We start from the raw sequence: 15,504 nt of genomic DNA, 5'->3' as shown, positions 1-15,504 counted from the left end.
GCAAGCAGGTAGCAATGAAAGTAGGAATCTTTCTTTTTAACCCTGTAAGGTGGTGGTGCACTGTACCCGAAGATACTGCCATATCGGGTCAATGCATAGGGCGACGGAAGCAAGCTTCGAAATCGGCCCCCGTTCTCAAAAATCCATTTAATATATGGTCCCCAGATAGGGGACGTATCAGATATTAAACTGATAAGAACAGATACTACACTTGATCTTAGCCAAAAGGCCGAGAAGCGATAACCGTGAAAGGGGCGGGCCCAACAAGGTCCCCTTCATGGGCACTATCACTGCTTGCTGTCAGGGAGGCTGCCAGACAATTTTCCATGCACACTCTGGGCTGGGGGGCAGTCAACCACCAGTACACACAGCAGAACCTAAACCCATACCATTATTGCTAAGCAGCAAGACAGGGGCCCATTGCACTCCCACGGGGCCTTTTTAAATGCAATCCATAACCCGGATTTGCCAGGAACCCTTCTTACTCCTCCTACTTGCATGTGACACTGGGCTTAGGATCTGCATAGGAAACACACACACAAGCACACACCTACCTTTGTTGCCTGCAGATGCCTCCTTGGCTGTCCCCAAACGGTATCAAACCAACACCCACGGGAAGCTGTAAGCATAGAGGACATGCCTGCACCCCATTGGACTTACCTGTGTGGGTTAAATCCGGGTTATTTGACAACCTATGGCGGTGATGGTTCTGCTCAGGCAGAGCAGTGCTGATGCTCCTCATAAAGCTGTCGCTGCTGTGAAGGTTCTAGGTGACATCACAAATCCCTATGGTTACATACACAACAAAGCTGGGTTGTTGTTGTTTACACTCTGCAAGGCCTGTGGAAGTGAGTGACATCATAGCACTGTAGTTCTGAGGGTTCAAGATGGATGCAACAATCTCCTGTTGCTTCTATGAAGGCCGTAATAGACGACATCACCAAACAGCTCCATAGTCACATACACAGCAAAGGAGAGATGTTGTTTACACCTAGTGATGTCAGTGGTATTGAGTGACATCACAGCACAGTGCTAAGGCTCCTGGGCCTGGACACAGCAGCGGCTGCAATATCTCAACGGAGAATACGTTTATATCTATGTGTGTGTGTGCGCATATATATATATATATATATATATATATATATATATATATATATTTCTCCGCCGAAATCACTTTTAAACCCATTTCCACCTTTTTTTCCCTTCTCTTCCTCTTACTTTTTTTTCACGTTTTTTTACGTTTTTCTCCTTTTCGCCTCTTTTCTGGGCGTATTATTCTTCTTTTTCTTCTTTTTTTTCGTCTAATGCATACCCCATCAGTGCAGCAATGCTTATTCAATACCGCCAGCAGATGGAGACACTGGGGGATAATTTTCTAAGGATTTATACTGATTTTTCCTGTCTGAATTTGTCGCACAGAAAGTTGCAGGCCAAATATGTGTGACATTTCTGCGACTTTAGCTTCTAGAGCATTTTTACAACATTATACATAGGTGCTGAATACATAAAAAGCGACTGTTCAGCGACAGACAAGTCGCATCGGCTGAAAGTAGGCCAGAATGTCAGTCCATGTTGGAGCAGGTTTAGATACAGTCTAAAGCATAGATCTCAAAGTCTGTGCACAGAATTTAGCAAGGGCCTCGCACCTTCTGATGCATCAGGTAGGTGCACAATAGCATAGCCTAACCCTCTGTACTTTGGTCTATATTGATGCGGGACATAGACAGCCAGCTGATGACCAATCCATTAGTGCAATGGATGGCTGGAAGCATTTGTCTTTGCCTTTGCAATACCACAGAAGCAATGCATGGTCATTGTACAGCAATGACACACCTGTGTGAACAGCCAGGAGACCCCCCCCCCCCATGTTATGTTACATAGTTACATAGTTAGTACGGTCGAAAAAAGACATATGTCCATCAAGTTCAACCAGGGAATTAAGGGGTAGGGGTGTGGCGCGATATTGGGGAAGGGATGAGATTTTATATTTCTTCATAAGCATTAATCTTATTTTGTCAATTAGGAACATTCAGCACCCACCCGCTATCAAGGCAGCTGCCTATCATGTCATGCCCTACCTGCACAGGTGTGCTGGCTACTCAAATGATCCAATTAAGGAGGCCATTTAGTCAGCAGCAGCAGAAGTCCTGTGCCTGGACGCTCCAACAGGGGCCAGACACAAGCAGAAGCAGAAGCAGCAGAAGCAGCAGCAGCACCACCTTTTGTTTTTTGGCTGCAGCAGCAGCAAGGCCCACAGGGCTGGCTAGCTGGCTAGCCAGCAAGCAGGTAGCAATGAAAGTAGGAATCTTTCTTTTTAACCCTGTAAGGGGGTGGTGCACTGTACCCGAAGATACTGCCATATCGGGTCAATGCATAGGGCGACGGAAGCAAGCTTCGAAATCGGCCCCCGTTCTCAAAAATCCATTTAATATATGGTCCCCAGATAGGGGACGTATCAGATATTAAACTGATAAGAACAGATACTACACTTGATCTTAGCCAAAAGGCCGAGAAGCGATAACCGTGAAAGGGGCGGGCCCAACAAGGTCCCCTTCATGGGCACTATCACTGCTTGCTGTCAGGGAGGCTGCCAGACAATTTTCCATGCACACTCTGGGCTGGGGGGCAGTCAACCACCAGTACACACAGCAGAACCTAAACCCATACCATTATTGCTAAGCAGCAAGACAGGGGCCCATTGCACTCCCACGGGGCCTTTTTAAATGCAATCCATAACCCGGATTTGCCAGGAACCCTTCTTACTCCTCCTACTTGCATGTGACACTGGGCTTAGGATCTGCATAGGAAACACACACACAAGCACACACCTACCTTTGTTGCCTGCAGATGCCTCCTTGGCTGTCCCCAAACGGTATCAAACCAACACCCACGGGAAGCTGTAAGCATAGAGGACATGCCTGCACCCCATTGGACTTACCTGTGTGGGTTAAATCCGGGTTATTTGACAACCTATGGCGGTGATGGTTCTGCTCAGGCAGAGCAGTGCTGATGCTCCTCATAAAGCTGTCGCTGCTGTGAAGGTTCTAGGTGACATCACAAATCCCTATGGTTACATACACAACAAAGCTGGGTTGTTGTTGTTTACACTCTGCAAGGCCTGTGGAAGTGAGTGACATCATAGCACTGTAGTTCTGAGGGTTCAAGATGGATGCAACAATCTCCTGTTGCTTCTATGAAGGCCGTAATAGACGACATCACCAAACAGCTCCATAGTCACATACACAGCAAAGGAGAGATGTTGTTTACACCTAGTGATGTCAGTGGTATTGAGTGACATCACAGCACAGTGCTAAGGCTCCTGGGCCTGGACACAGCAGCGGCTGCAATATCTCAACGGAGAATACGTTTATATCTATGTGTGTGTGTGCGCATATATATATATATATATATATATATATTTCTCCGCCGAAATCACTTTTAAACCCATTTCCACCTTTTTTTCCCTTCTCTTCCTCTTACTTTTTTTTCACGTTTTTTTACGTTTTTCTCCTTTTCGCCTCTTTTCTGGGCGTATTATTCTTCTTTTTCTTCTTTTTTTTCGTCTAATGCATACCCCATCAGTGCAGCAATGCTTATTCAATACCGCCAGCAGATGGAGACACTGGGGGATAATTTTCTAAGGATTTATACTGATTTTTCCTGTCTGAATTTGTCGCACAGAAAGTTGCAGGCCAAATATGTGTGACATTTCTGCGACTTTAGCTTCTAGAGCATTTTTACAACATTATACATAGGTGCTGAATACATAAAAAGCGACTGTTCAGCGACAGACAAGTCGCATCGGCTGAAAGTAGGCCAGAATGTCAGTCCATGTTGGAGCAGGTTTAGATACAGTCTAAAGCATAGATCTCAAAGTCTGTGCACAGAATTTAGCAAGGGCCTCGCACCATCTGATGCATCAGGTAGGTGCACAATAGCATAGCCTAACCCTCTGTACTTTGGTCTATATTGATGCGGGACATAGACAGCCAGCTGATGACCAATCCATTAGTGCAATGGATGGCTGGAAGCATTTGTCTTTGCCTTTGCAATACCACAGAAGCAATGCATGGTCATTGTACAGCAATGACACACCTGTGTGAACAGCCAGGAGACCCCCCCCCCCCATGTTATGTTACATAGTTACATAGTTAGTACGGTCGAAAAAAGACATATGTCCATCAAGTTCAACCAGGGAATTAAGGGGTAGGGGTGTGGCGCGATATTGGGGAAGGGATGAGATTTTATATTTCTTCATAAGCATTAATCTTATTTTGTCAATTAGGAACATTCAGCACCCACCCGCTATCAAGGCAGCTGCCTATCATGTCATGCCCTACCTGCACAGGTGTGCTGGCTACTCAAATGATCCAATTAAGGAGGCCATTTAGTCAGCAGCAGCAGAAGTCCTGTGCCTGGACGCTCCAACAGGGGCCAGACACAAGCAGAAGCAGAAGCAGCAGAAGCAGCAGCAGCACCACCTTTTGTTTTTTGGCTGCAGCAGCAGCAAGGCCCACAGGGCTGGCTAGCTGGCTAGCCAGCAAGCAGGTAGCAATGAAAGTAGGAATCTTTCTTTTTAACCCTGTAAGGGGGTGGTGCACTGTACCCGAAGATACTGCCATATCGGGTCAATGCATAGGGCGACGGAAGCAAGCTTCGAAATCGGCCCCCGTTCTCAAAAATCCATTTAATATATGGTCCCCAGATAGGGGACGTATCAGATATTAAACTGATAAGAACAGATACTACACTTGATCTTAGCCAAAAGGCCGAGAAGCGATAACCGTGAAAGGGGCGGGCCCAACAAGGTCCCCTTCATGGGCACTATCACTGCTTGCTGTCAGGGAGGCTGCCAGACAATTTTCCATGCACACTCTGGGCTGGGGGGCAGTCAACCACCAGTACACACAGCAGAACCTAAACCCATACCATTATTGCTAAGCAGCAAGACAGGGGCCCATTGCACTCCCACGGGGCCTTTTTAAATGCAATCCATAACCCGGATTTGCCAGGAACCCTTCTTACTCCTCCTACTTGCATGTGACACTGGGCTTAGGATCTGCATAGGAAACACACACACAAGCACACACCTACCTTTGTTGCCTGCAGATGCCTCCTTGGCTGTCCCCAAACGGTATCAAACCAACACCCACGGGAAGCTGTAAGCATAGAGGACATGCCTGCACCCCATTGGACTTACCTGTGTGGGTTAAATCCGGGTTATTTGACAACCTATGGCGGTGATGGTTCTGCTCAGGCAGAGCAGTGCTGATGCTCCTCATAAAGCTGTCGCTGCTGTGAAGGTTCTAGGTGACATCACAAATCCCTATGGTTACATACACAACAAAGCTGGGTTGTTGTTGTTTACACTCTGCAAGGCCTGTGGAAGTGAGTGACATCATAGCACTGTAGTTCTGAGGGTTCAAGATGGATGCAACAATCTCCTGTTGCTTCTATGAAGGCCGTAATAGACGACATCACCAAACAGCTCCATAGTCACATACACAGCAAAGGAGAGATGTTGTTTACACCTAGTGATGTCAGTGGTATTGAGTGACATCACAGCACAGTGCTAAGGCTCCTGGGCCTGGACACAGCAGCGGCTGCAATATCTCAACGGAGAATACGTTTATATCTATGTGTGTGTGTGCGCATATATATATATATATATATATATATATATATATATATATATATATATATTTCTCCGCCGAAATCACTTTTAAACCCATTTCCACCTTTTTTTCCCTTCTCTTCCTCTTACTTTTTTTTCACGTTTTTTTACGTTTTTCTCCTTTTCGCCTCTTTTCTGGGCGTATTATTCTTCTTTTTCTTCTTTTTTTTCGTCTAATGCATACCCCATCAGTGCAGCAATGCTTATTCAATACCGCCAGCAGATGGAGACACTGGGGGATAATTTTCTAAGGATTTATACTGATTTTTCCTGTCTGAATTTGTCGCACAGAAAGTTGCAGGCCAAATATGTGTGACATTTCTGCGACTTTAGCTTCTAGAGCATTTTTACAACATTATACATAGGTGCTGAATACATAAAAAGCGACTGTTCAGCGACAGACAAGTCGCATCGGCTGAAAGTAGGCCAGAATGTCAGTCCATGTTGGAGCAGGTTTAGATACAGTCTAAAGCATAGATCTCAAAGTCTGTGCACAGAATTTAGCAAGGGCCTCGCACCTTCTGATGCATCAGGTAGGTGCACAATAGCATAGCCTAACCCTCTGTACTTTGGTCTATATTGATGCGGGACATAGACAGCCAGCTGATGACCAATCCATTAGTGCAATGGATGGCTGGAAGCATTTGTCTTTGCCTTTGCAATACCACAGAAGCAATGCATGGTCAATGTACAGCAATGACACACCTGTGTGAACAGCCAGGAGACCCCCCCCCCCCATGTTATGTTACATAGTTACATAGTTAGTACGGTCGAAAAAAGACATATGTCCATCAAGTTCAACCAGGGAATTAAGGGGTAGGGGTGTGGCGCGATATTGGGGAAGGGATGAGATTTTATATTTCTTCATAAGCATTAATCTTATTTTGTCAATTAGGAACATTCAGCACCCACCCGCTATCAAGGCAGCTGCCTATCATGTCATGCCCTACCTGCACAGGTGTGCTGGCTACTCAAATGATCCAATTAAGGAGGCCATTTAGTCAGCAGCAGCAGAAGTCCTGTGCCTGGACGCTCCAACAGGGGCCAGACACAAGCAGAAGCAGCAGAAGCAGCAGCAGCACCACCTTTTGTTTTTTGGCTGCAGCAGCAGCAAGGCCCACAGGGCTGGCTAGCTGGCTAGCCAGCAAGCAGGTAGCAATGAAAGTAGGAATCTTTCTTTTTAACCCTGTAAGGGGGTGGTGCACTGTACCCGAAGATACTGCCATATCGGGTCAATGCATAGGGCGACGGAAGCAAGCTTCGAAATCGGCCCCCGTTCTCAAAAATCCATTTAATATATGGTCCCCAGATAGGGGACGTATCAGATATTAAACTGATAAGAACAGATACTACACTTGATCTTAGCCAAAAGGCCGAGAAGCGATAACCGTGAAAGGGGCGGGCCCAACAAGGTCCCCTTCATGGGCACTATCACTGCTTGCTGTCAGGGAGGCTGCCAGACAATTTTCCATGCACACTCTGGGCTGGGGGGCAGTCAACCACCAGTACACACAGCAGAACCTAAACCCATACCATTATTGCTAAGCAGCAAGACAGGGGCCCATTGCACTCCCACGGGGCCTTTTTAAATGCAATCCATAACCCGGATTTGCCAGGAACCCTTCTTACTCCTCCTACTTGCATGTGACACTGGGCTTAGGATCTGCATAGGAAACACACACACAAGCACACACCTACCTTTGTTGCCTGCAGATGCCTCCTTGGCTGTCCCCAAACGGTATCAAACCAACACCCACGGGAAGCTGTAAGCATAGAGGACATGCCTGCACCCCATTGGACTTACCTGTGTGGGTTAAATCCGGGTTATTTGACAACCTATGGCGGTGATGGTTCTGCTCAGGCAGAGCAGTGCTGATGCTCCTCATAAAGCTGTCGCTGCTGTGAAGGTTCTAGGTGACATCACAAATCCCTATGGTTACATACACAACAAAGCTGGGTTGTTGTTGTTTACACTCTGCAAGGCCTGTGGAAGTGAGTGACATCATAGCACTGTAGTTCTGAGGGTTCAAGATGGATGCAACAATCTCCTGTTGCTTCTATGAAGGCCGTAATAGACGACATCACCAAACAGCTCCATAGTCACATACACAGCAAAGGAGAGATGTTGTTTACACCTAGTGATGTCAGTGGTATTGAGTGACATCACAGCACAGTGCTAAGGCTCCTGGGCCTGGACACAGCAGCGGCTGCAATATCTCAACGGAGAATACGTTTATATCTATGTGTGTGTGTGCGCATATATATATATATATATATATATATATATATATATATATATTTCTCCGCCGAAATCACTTTTAAACCCATTTCCACCTTTTTTTCCCTTCTCTTCCTCTTACTTTTTTTTCACGTTTTTTTACGTTTTTCTCCTTTTCGCCTCTTTTCTGGGCGTATTATTCTTCTTTTTCTTCTTTTTTTTCGTCTAATGCATACCCCATCAGTGCAGCAATGCTTATTCAATACCGCCAGCAGATGGAGACACTGGGGGATAATTTTCTAAGGATTTATACTGATTTTTCCTGTCTGAATTTGTCGCACAGAAAGTTGCAGGCCAAATATGTGTGACATTTCTGCGACTTTAGCTTCTAGAGCATTTTTACAACATTATACATAGGTGCTGAATACATAAAAAGCGACTGTTCAGCGACAGACAAGTCGCATCGGCTGAAAGTAGGCCAGAATGTCAGTCCATGTTGGAGCAGGTTTAGATACAGTCTAAAGCATAGATCTCAAAGTCTGTGCACAGAATTTAGCAAGGGCCTCGCACCTTCTGATGCATCAGGTAGGTGCACAATAGCATAGCCTAACCCTCTGTACTTTGGTCTATATTGATGCGGGACATAGACAGCCAGCTGATGACCAATCCATTAGTGCAATGGATGGCTGGAAGCATTTGTCTTTGCCTTTGCAATACCACAGAAGCAATGCATGGTCAATGTACAGCAATGACACACCTGTGTGAACAGCCAGGAGACCCCCCCCCCCCCATGTTATGTTACATAGTTACATAGTTAGTACGGTCGAAAAAAGACATATGTCCATCAAGTTCAACCAGGGAATTAAGGGGTAGGGGTGTGGCGCGATATTGGGGAGGGGATGAGATTTTATATTTCTTCATAAGCATTAATCTTATTTTGTCAATTAGGAACATTCAGCACCCACCCGCTATCAAGGCAGCTGCCTATCATGTCATGCCCTACCTGCACAGGTGTGCTGGCTACTCAAATGATCCAATTAAGGAGGCCATTTAGTCAGCAGCAGCAGAAGTCCTGTGCCTGGACGCTCCAACAGGGGCCAGACACAAGCAGAAGCAGAAGCAGCAGAAGCAGCAGCAGCACCACCTTTTGTTTTTTGGCTGCAGCAGCAGCAAGGCCCACAGGGCTGGCTAGCTGGCTAGCCAGCAAGCAGGTAGCAATGAAAGTAGGAATCTTTCTTTTTAACCCTGTAAGGGGGTGGTGCACTGTACCCGAAGATACTGCCATATCGGGTCAATGCATAGGGCGACGGAAGCAAGCTTCGAAATCGGCCCCCGTTCTCAAAAATCCATTTAATATATGGTCCCCAGATAGGGGACGTATCAGATATTAAACTGATAAGAACAGATACTACACTTGATCTTAGCCAAAAGGCCGAGAAGCGATAACCGTGAAAGGGGCGGGCCCAACAAGGTCCCCTTCATGGGCACTATCACTGCTTGCTGTCAGGGAGGCTGCCAGACAATTTTCCATGCACACTCTGGGCTGGGGGGCAGTCAACCACCAGTACACACAGCAGAACCTAAACCCATACCATTATTGCTAAGCAGCAAGACAGGGGCCCATTGCACTCCCACGGGGCCTTTTTAAATGCAATCCATAACCCGGATTTGCCAGGAACCCTTCTTACTCCTCCTACTTGCATGTGACACTGGGCTTAGGATCTGCATAGGAAACACACACACAAGCACACACCTACCTTTGTTGCCTGCAGATGCCTCCTTGGCTGTCCCCAAACGGTATCAAACCAACACCCACGGGAAGCTGTAAGCATAGAGGACATGCCTGCACCCCATTGGACTTACCTGTGTGGGTTAAATCCGGGTTATTTGACAACCTATGGCGGTGATGGTTCTGCTCAGGCAGAGCAGTGCTGATGCTCCTCATAAAGCTGTCGCTGCTGTGAAGGTTCTAGGTGACATCACAAATCCCTATGGTTACATACACAACAAAGCTGGGTTGTTGTTGTTTACACTCTGCAAGGCCTGTGGAAGTGAGTGACATCATAGCACTGTAGTTCTGAGGGTTCAAGATGGATGCAACAATCTCCTGTTGCTTCTATGAAGGCCGTAATAGACGACATCACCAAACAGCTCCATAGTCACATACACAGCAAAGGAGAGATGTTGTTTACACCTAGTGATGTCAGTGGTATTGAGTGACATCACAGCACAGTGCTAAGGCTCCTGGGCCTGGACACAGCAGCGGCTGCAATATCTCAACGGAGAATACGTTTATATCTATGTGTGTGTGTGCGCATATATATATATATATATATATATATATATATATATATATATTTCTCCGCCGAAATCACTTTTAAACCCATTTCCACCTTTTTTTCCCTTCTCTTCCTCTTACTTTTTTTTCACGTTTTTTTACGTTTTTCTCCTTTTCGCCTCTTTTCTGGGCGTATTATTCTTCTTTTTCTTCTTTTTTTTCGTCTAATGCATACCCCATCAGTGCAGCAATGCTTATTCAATACCGCCAGCAGATGGAGACACTGGGGGATAATTTTCTAAGGATTTATACTGATTTTTCCTGTCTGAATTTGTCGCACAGAAAGTTGCAGGCCAAATATGTGTGACATTTCTGCGACTTTAGCTTCTAGAGCATTTTTACAACATTATACATAGGTGCTGAATACATAAAAAGCGACTGTTCAGCGACAGACAAGTCGCATCGGCTGAAAGTAGGCCAGAATGTCAGTCCATGTTGGAGCAGGTTTAGATACAGTCTAAAGCATAGATCTCAAAGTCTGTGCACAGAATTTAGCAAGGGCCTCGCACCTTCTGATGCATCAGGTAGGTGCACAATAGCATAGCCTAACCCTCTGTACTTTGGTCTATATTGATGCGGGACATAGACAGCCAGCTGATGACCAATCCATTAGTGCAATGGATGGCTGGAAGCATTTGTCTTTGCCTTTGCAATACCACAGAAGCAATGCATGGTCAATGTACAGCAATGACACACCTGTGTGAACAGCCAGGAGACCCCCCCCCCCCATGTTATGTTACATAGTTAGTACGGTCGAAAAAAGACATATGTCCATCAAGTTCAACCAGGGAATTAAGGGGTAGGGGTGTGGCGCGATATTGGGGAAGGGATGAGATTTTATATTTCTTCATAAGCATTAATCTTATTTTGTCAATTAGGAACATTCAGCACCCACCCGCTATCAAGGCAGCTGCCTATCATGTCATGCCCTACCTGCACAGGTGTGCTGGCTACTCAAATGATCCAATTAAGGAGGCCATTTAGTCAGCAGCAGCAGAAGTCCTGTGCCTGGACGCTCCAACAGGGGCCAGACACAAGCACAAGCAGAAGCAGAAGCAGCAGAAGCAGCAGCAGCACCACCTTTTGTTTTTTGGCTGCAGCAGCAGCAAGGCCCACAGGGCTGGCTAGCTGGCTAGCCAGCAAGCAGGTAGCAATGAAAGTAGGAATCTTTCTTTTTAACCCTGTAAGGGGGTGGTGCACTGTACCCGAAGATACTGCCATATCGGGTCAATGCATAGGGCGACGGAAGCAAGCTTCGAAATCGGCCCCCGTTCTCAAAAATCCATTTAATATATGGTCCCCAGATAGGGGACGTATCAGATATTAAACTGATAAGAACAGATACTACACTTGATCTTAGCCAAAAGGCCGAGAAGCGATAACCGTGAAAGGGGCGGGCCCAACAAGGTCCCCTTCATGGGCACTATCACTGCTTGCTGTCAGGGAGGCTGCCAGACAATTTTCCATGCACACTCTGGGCTGGGGGGCAGTCAACCACCAGTACACACAGCAGAACCTAAACCCATACCATTATTGCTAAGCAGCAAGACAGGGGCCCATTGCACTCCCACGGGGCCTTTTTAAATGCAATCCATAACCCGGATTTGCCAGGAACCCTTCTTACTCCTCCTACTTGCATGTGACACTGGGCTTAGGATCTGCATAGGAAACACACACACAAGCACACACCTACCTTTGTTGCCTGCAGATGCCTCCTTGGCTGTCCCCAAACGGTATCAAACCAACACCCACGGGAAGCTGTAAGCATAGAGGACATGCCTGCACCCCATTGGACTTACCTGTGTGGGTTAAATCCGGGTTATTTGACAACCTATGGCGGTGATGGTTCTGCTCAGGCAGAGCAGTGCTGATGCTCCTCATAAAGCTGTCGCTGCTGTGAAGGTTCTAGGTGACATCACAAATCCCTATGGTTACATACACAACAAAGCTGGGTTGTTGTTGTTTACACTCTGCAAGGCCTGTGGAAGTGAGTGACATCATAGCACTGTAGTTCTGAGGGTTCAAGATGGATGCAACAATCTCCTGTTGCTTCTATGAAGGCCGTAATAGACGACATCACCAAACAGCTCCATAGTCACATACACAGCAAAGGAGAGATGTTGTTTACACCTAGTGATGTCAGTGGTATTGAGTGACATCACAGCACAGTGCTAAGGCTCCTGGGCCTGGACACAGCAGCGGCTGCAATATCTCAACGGAGAATACGTTTATATCTATGTGTGTGTGTGCGCATATATATATATATATATATATATATATATATATATATATATATATTTCTCCGCCGAAATCACTTTTAAACCCATTTCCACCTTTTTTTCCCTTCTCTTCCTCTTACTTTTTTTTCACGTTTTTTTACGTTTTTCTCCTTTTCGCCTCTTTTCTGGGCGTATTATTCTTCTTTTTCTTCTTTTTTTTCGTCTAATGCATACCCCATCAGTGCAGCAATGCTTATTCAATACCGCCAGCAGATGGAGACACTGGGGGATAATTTTCTAAGGATTTATACTGATTTTTCCTGTCTGAATTTGTCGCACAGAAAGTTGCAGGCCAAATATGTGTGACATTTCTGCGACTTTAGCTTCTAGAGCATTTTTACAACATTATACATAGGTGCTGAATACATAAAAAGCGACTGTTCAGCGACAGACAAGTCGCATCGGCTGAAAGTAGGCCAGAATGTCAGTCCATGTTGGAGCAGGTTTAGATACAGTCTAAAGCATAGATCTCAAAGTCTGTGCACAGAATTTAGCAAGGGCCTCGCACCTTCTGATGCATCAGGTAGGTGCACAATAGCATAGCCTAACCCTCTGTACTTTGGTCTATATTGATGCGGGACATAGACAGCCAGCTGATGACCAATCCATTAGTGCAATGGATGGCTGGAAGCATTTGTCTTTGCCTTTGCAATACCACAGAAGCAATGCATGGTCAATGTACAGCAATGACACACCTGTGTGAACAGCCAGGAGACCCCCCCCCCCATGTTATGTTACATAGTTACATAGTTAGTACGGTCGAAAAAAGACATATGTCCATCAAGTTCAACCAGGGAATTAAGGGGTAGGGGTGTGGCGCGATATTGGGGAAGGGATGAGATTTTATATTTCTTCATAAGCATTAATCTTATTTTGTCAATTAGGAACATTCAGCACCCACCCGCTATCAAGGCAGCTGCCTATCATGTCATGCCCTACCTGCACAGGTGTGCTGGCTACTCAAATGATCCAATTAAGGAGGCCATTTAGTCAGCAGCAGCAGAAGTCCTGTGCCTGGACGCTCCAACAGGGGCCAGACACAAGCAGAAGCAGAAGCAGCAGAAGCAGCAGCAGCACCACCTTTTGTTTTTTGGCTGCAGCAGCAGCAAGGCCCACAGGGCTGGCTAGCTGGCTAGCCAGCAAGCAGGTAGCAATGAAAGTAGGAATCTTTCTTTTTAACCCTGTAAGGGGGTGGTGCACTGTACCCGAAGATACTGCCATATCGGGTCAATGCATAGGGCGACGGAAGCAAGCTTCGAAATCGGCCCCCGTTCTCAAAAATCCATTTAATATATGGTCCCCAGATAGGGGACGTATCAGATATTAAACTGATAAGAACAGATACTACACTTGATCTTAGCCAAAAGGCCGAGAAGCGATAACCGTGAAAGGGGCGGGCCCAACAAGGTCCCCTTCATGGGCACTATCACTGCTTGCTGTCAGGGAGGCTGCCAGACAATTTTCCATGCACACTCTGGGCTGGGGGGCAGTCAACCACCAGTACACACAGCAGAACCTAAACCCATACCATTATTGCTAAGCAGCAAGACAGGGGCCCATTGCACTCCCACGGGGCCTTTTTAAATGCAATCCATAACCCGGATTTGCCAGGAACCCTTCTTACTCCTCCTACTTGCATGTGACACTGGGCTTAGGATCTGCATAGGAAACACACACACAAGCACACACCTACCTTTGTTGCCTGCAGATGCCTCCTTGGCTGTCCCCAAACGGTATCAAACCAACACCCACGGGAAGCTGTAAGCATAGAGGACATGCCTGCACCCCATTGGACTTACCTGTGTGGGTTAAATCCGGGTTATTTGACAACCTATGGCGGTGATGGTTCTGCTCAGGCAGAGCAGTGCTGATGCTCCTCATAAAGCTGTCGCTGCTGTGAAGGTTCTAGGTGACATCACAAATCCCTATGGTTACATACACAACAAAGCTGGGTTGTTGTTGTTTACACTCTGCAAGGCCTGTGGAAGTGAGTGACATCATAGCACTGTAGTTCTGAGGGTTCAAGATGGATGCAACAATCTCCTGTTGCTTCTATGAAGGCCGTAATAGACGACATCACCAAACAGCTCCATAGTCACATACACAGCAAAGGAGAGATGTTGTTTACACCTAGTGATGTCAGTGGTATTGAGTGACATCACAGCACAGTGCTAAGGCTCCTGGGCCTGGACACAGCAGCGGCTGCAATATCTCAACGGAGAATACGTTTATATCTATGTGTGTGTGTGCGCATATATATATATATATATATATATATATATATATATATATATATTTCTCCGCCGAAATCACTTTTAAACCCATTTCCACCTTTTTTTCCCTTCTCTTCCTCTTACTTTTTTTTCACGTTTTTTTACGTTTTTCTCCTTTTCGCCTCTTTTCTGGGCGTATTATTCTTCTTTTTCTTCTTTTTTTTCGTCTAATGCATACCCCATCAGTGCAGCAATGCTTATTCAATACCGCCAGCAGATGGAGACACTGGGGGATAATTTTCTAAGGATTTATACTGATTTTTCCTGTCTGAATTTGTCGCACAGAAAGTTGCAGGCCAAATATGTGTGACATTTCTGCGACTTTAGCTTCTAGAGCATTTTTACAACATTATACATAGGTGCTGAATACATAAAAAGCGACTGTTCAGCGACAGACAAGTCGCATCGGCTGAAAGTAGGCCAGAATGTCAGTCCATGTTGGAGCAGGTTTAGATACAGTCTAAAGCATAGATCTCAAAGTCTGTGCACAGAATTTAGCAAGGGCCTCGCACCTTCTGATGCATCAGGTAGGTGCACAATAGCATAGCCTAACCCTCTGTACTTTGGTCTATATTGATGCGGGACATAGACAGCCAGCTGATGACCAATCCATTAGTTCAATGGATGGCTGGAAGCATTTGTCTTTGCCTTTGCAATACCACAGAAGCAATGCATGGTCAATGTACAGCAATGACACACCTGTGTGAACAGCCAGGAGACCC

General features: G+C 46.0%; 7 non-coding genes across 7 annotated transcripts; all 7 read right to left on the bottom strand.

Annotated features, from left to right (window-relative positions):
- Positions 1–50: 50 nt before the first annotated feature.
- LOC130307218 (U2 spliceosomal RNA) lies at positions 51–241 on the bottom strand. The gene has a single exon (XR_008856428.1). It is a non-coding gene; the product is annotated as a U2 spliceosomal RNA (small nuclear RNA).
- Positions 242–2,328: 2,087 nt separating this feature from the next.
- LOC130307295 (U2 spliceosomal RNA) lies at positions 2,329–2,519 on the bottom strand. Its single transcript, XR_008856484.1, has one exon. It is a non-coding gene; the product is annotated as a U2 spliceosomal RNA (small nuclear RNA).
- Positions 2,520–4,590: 2,071 nt separating this feature from the next.
- Positions 4,591–4,781, bottom strand: LOC130307294 (U2 spliceosomal RNA). The gene has a single exon (XR_008856483.1). It is a non-coding gene; the product is annotated as a U2 spliceosomal RNA (small nuclear RNA).
- A 2,087-nt stretch (positions 4,782–6,868) lies between these two features.
- Positions 6,869–7,059, bottom strand: LOC130307292 (U2 spliceosomal RNA). The gene has a single exon (XR_008856482.1). It is a non-coding gene; the product is annotated as a U2 spliceosomal RNA (small nuclear RNA).
- A 2,086-nt stretch (positions 7,060–9,145) lies between these two features.
- Positions 9,146–9,336, bottom strand: LOC130307291 (U2 spliceosomal RNA). Its single transcript, XR_008856481.1, has one exon. It is a non-coding gene; the product is annotated as a U2 spliceosomal RNA (small nuclear RNA).
- A 2,083-nt stretch (positions 9,337–11,419) lies between these two features.
- Positions 11,420–11,610, bottom strand: LOC130307290 (U2 spliceosomal RNA). The gene has a single exon (XR_008856480.1). It is a non-coding gene; the product is annotated as a U2 spliceosomal RNA (small nuclear RNA).
- A 2,088-nt stretch (positions 11,611–13,698) lies between these two features.
- Positions 13,699–13,889, bottom strand: LOC130307289 (U2 spliceosomal RNA). The gene has a single exon (XR_008856479.1). It is a non-coding gene; the product is annotated as a U2 spliceosomal RNA (small nuclear RNA).
- Between the last annotated feature and the right edge of the window lie 1,615 nt (positions 13,890–15,504).

Source organism: Hyla sarda, unplaced genomic scaffold, assembly GCF_029499605.1.
Source record: "Hyla sarda isolate aHylSar1 unplaced genomic scaffold, aHylSar1.hap1 scaffold_142, whole genome shotgun sequence".
Lineage (NCBI taxonomy): Eukaryota > Metazoa > Chordata > Amphibia > Anura > Hylidae > Hyla > Hyla sarda.
The sequence above is the reverse complement of the archived record's forward strand: the minus strand, read 5'-3'. Positions and strand labels throughout refer to the sequence as shown.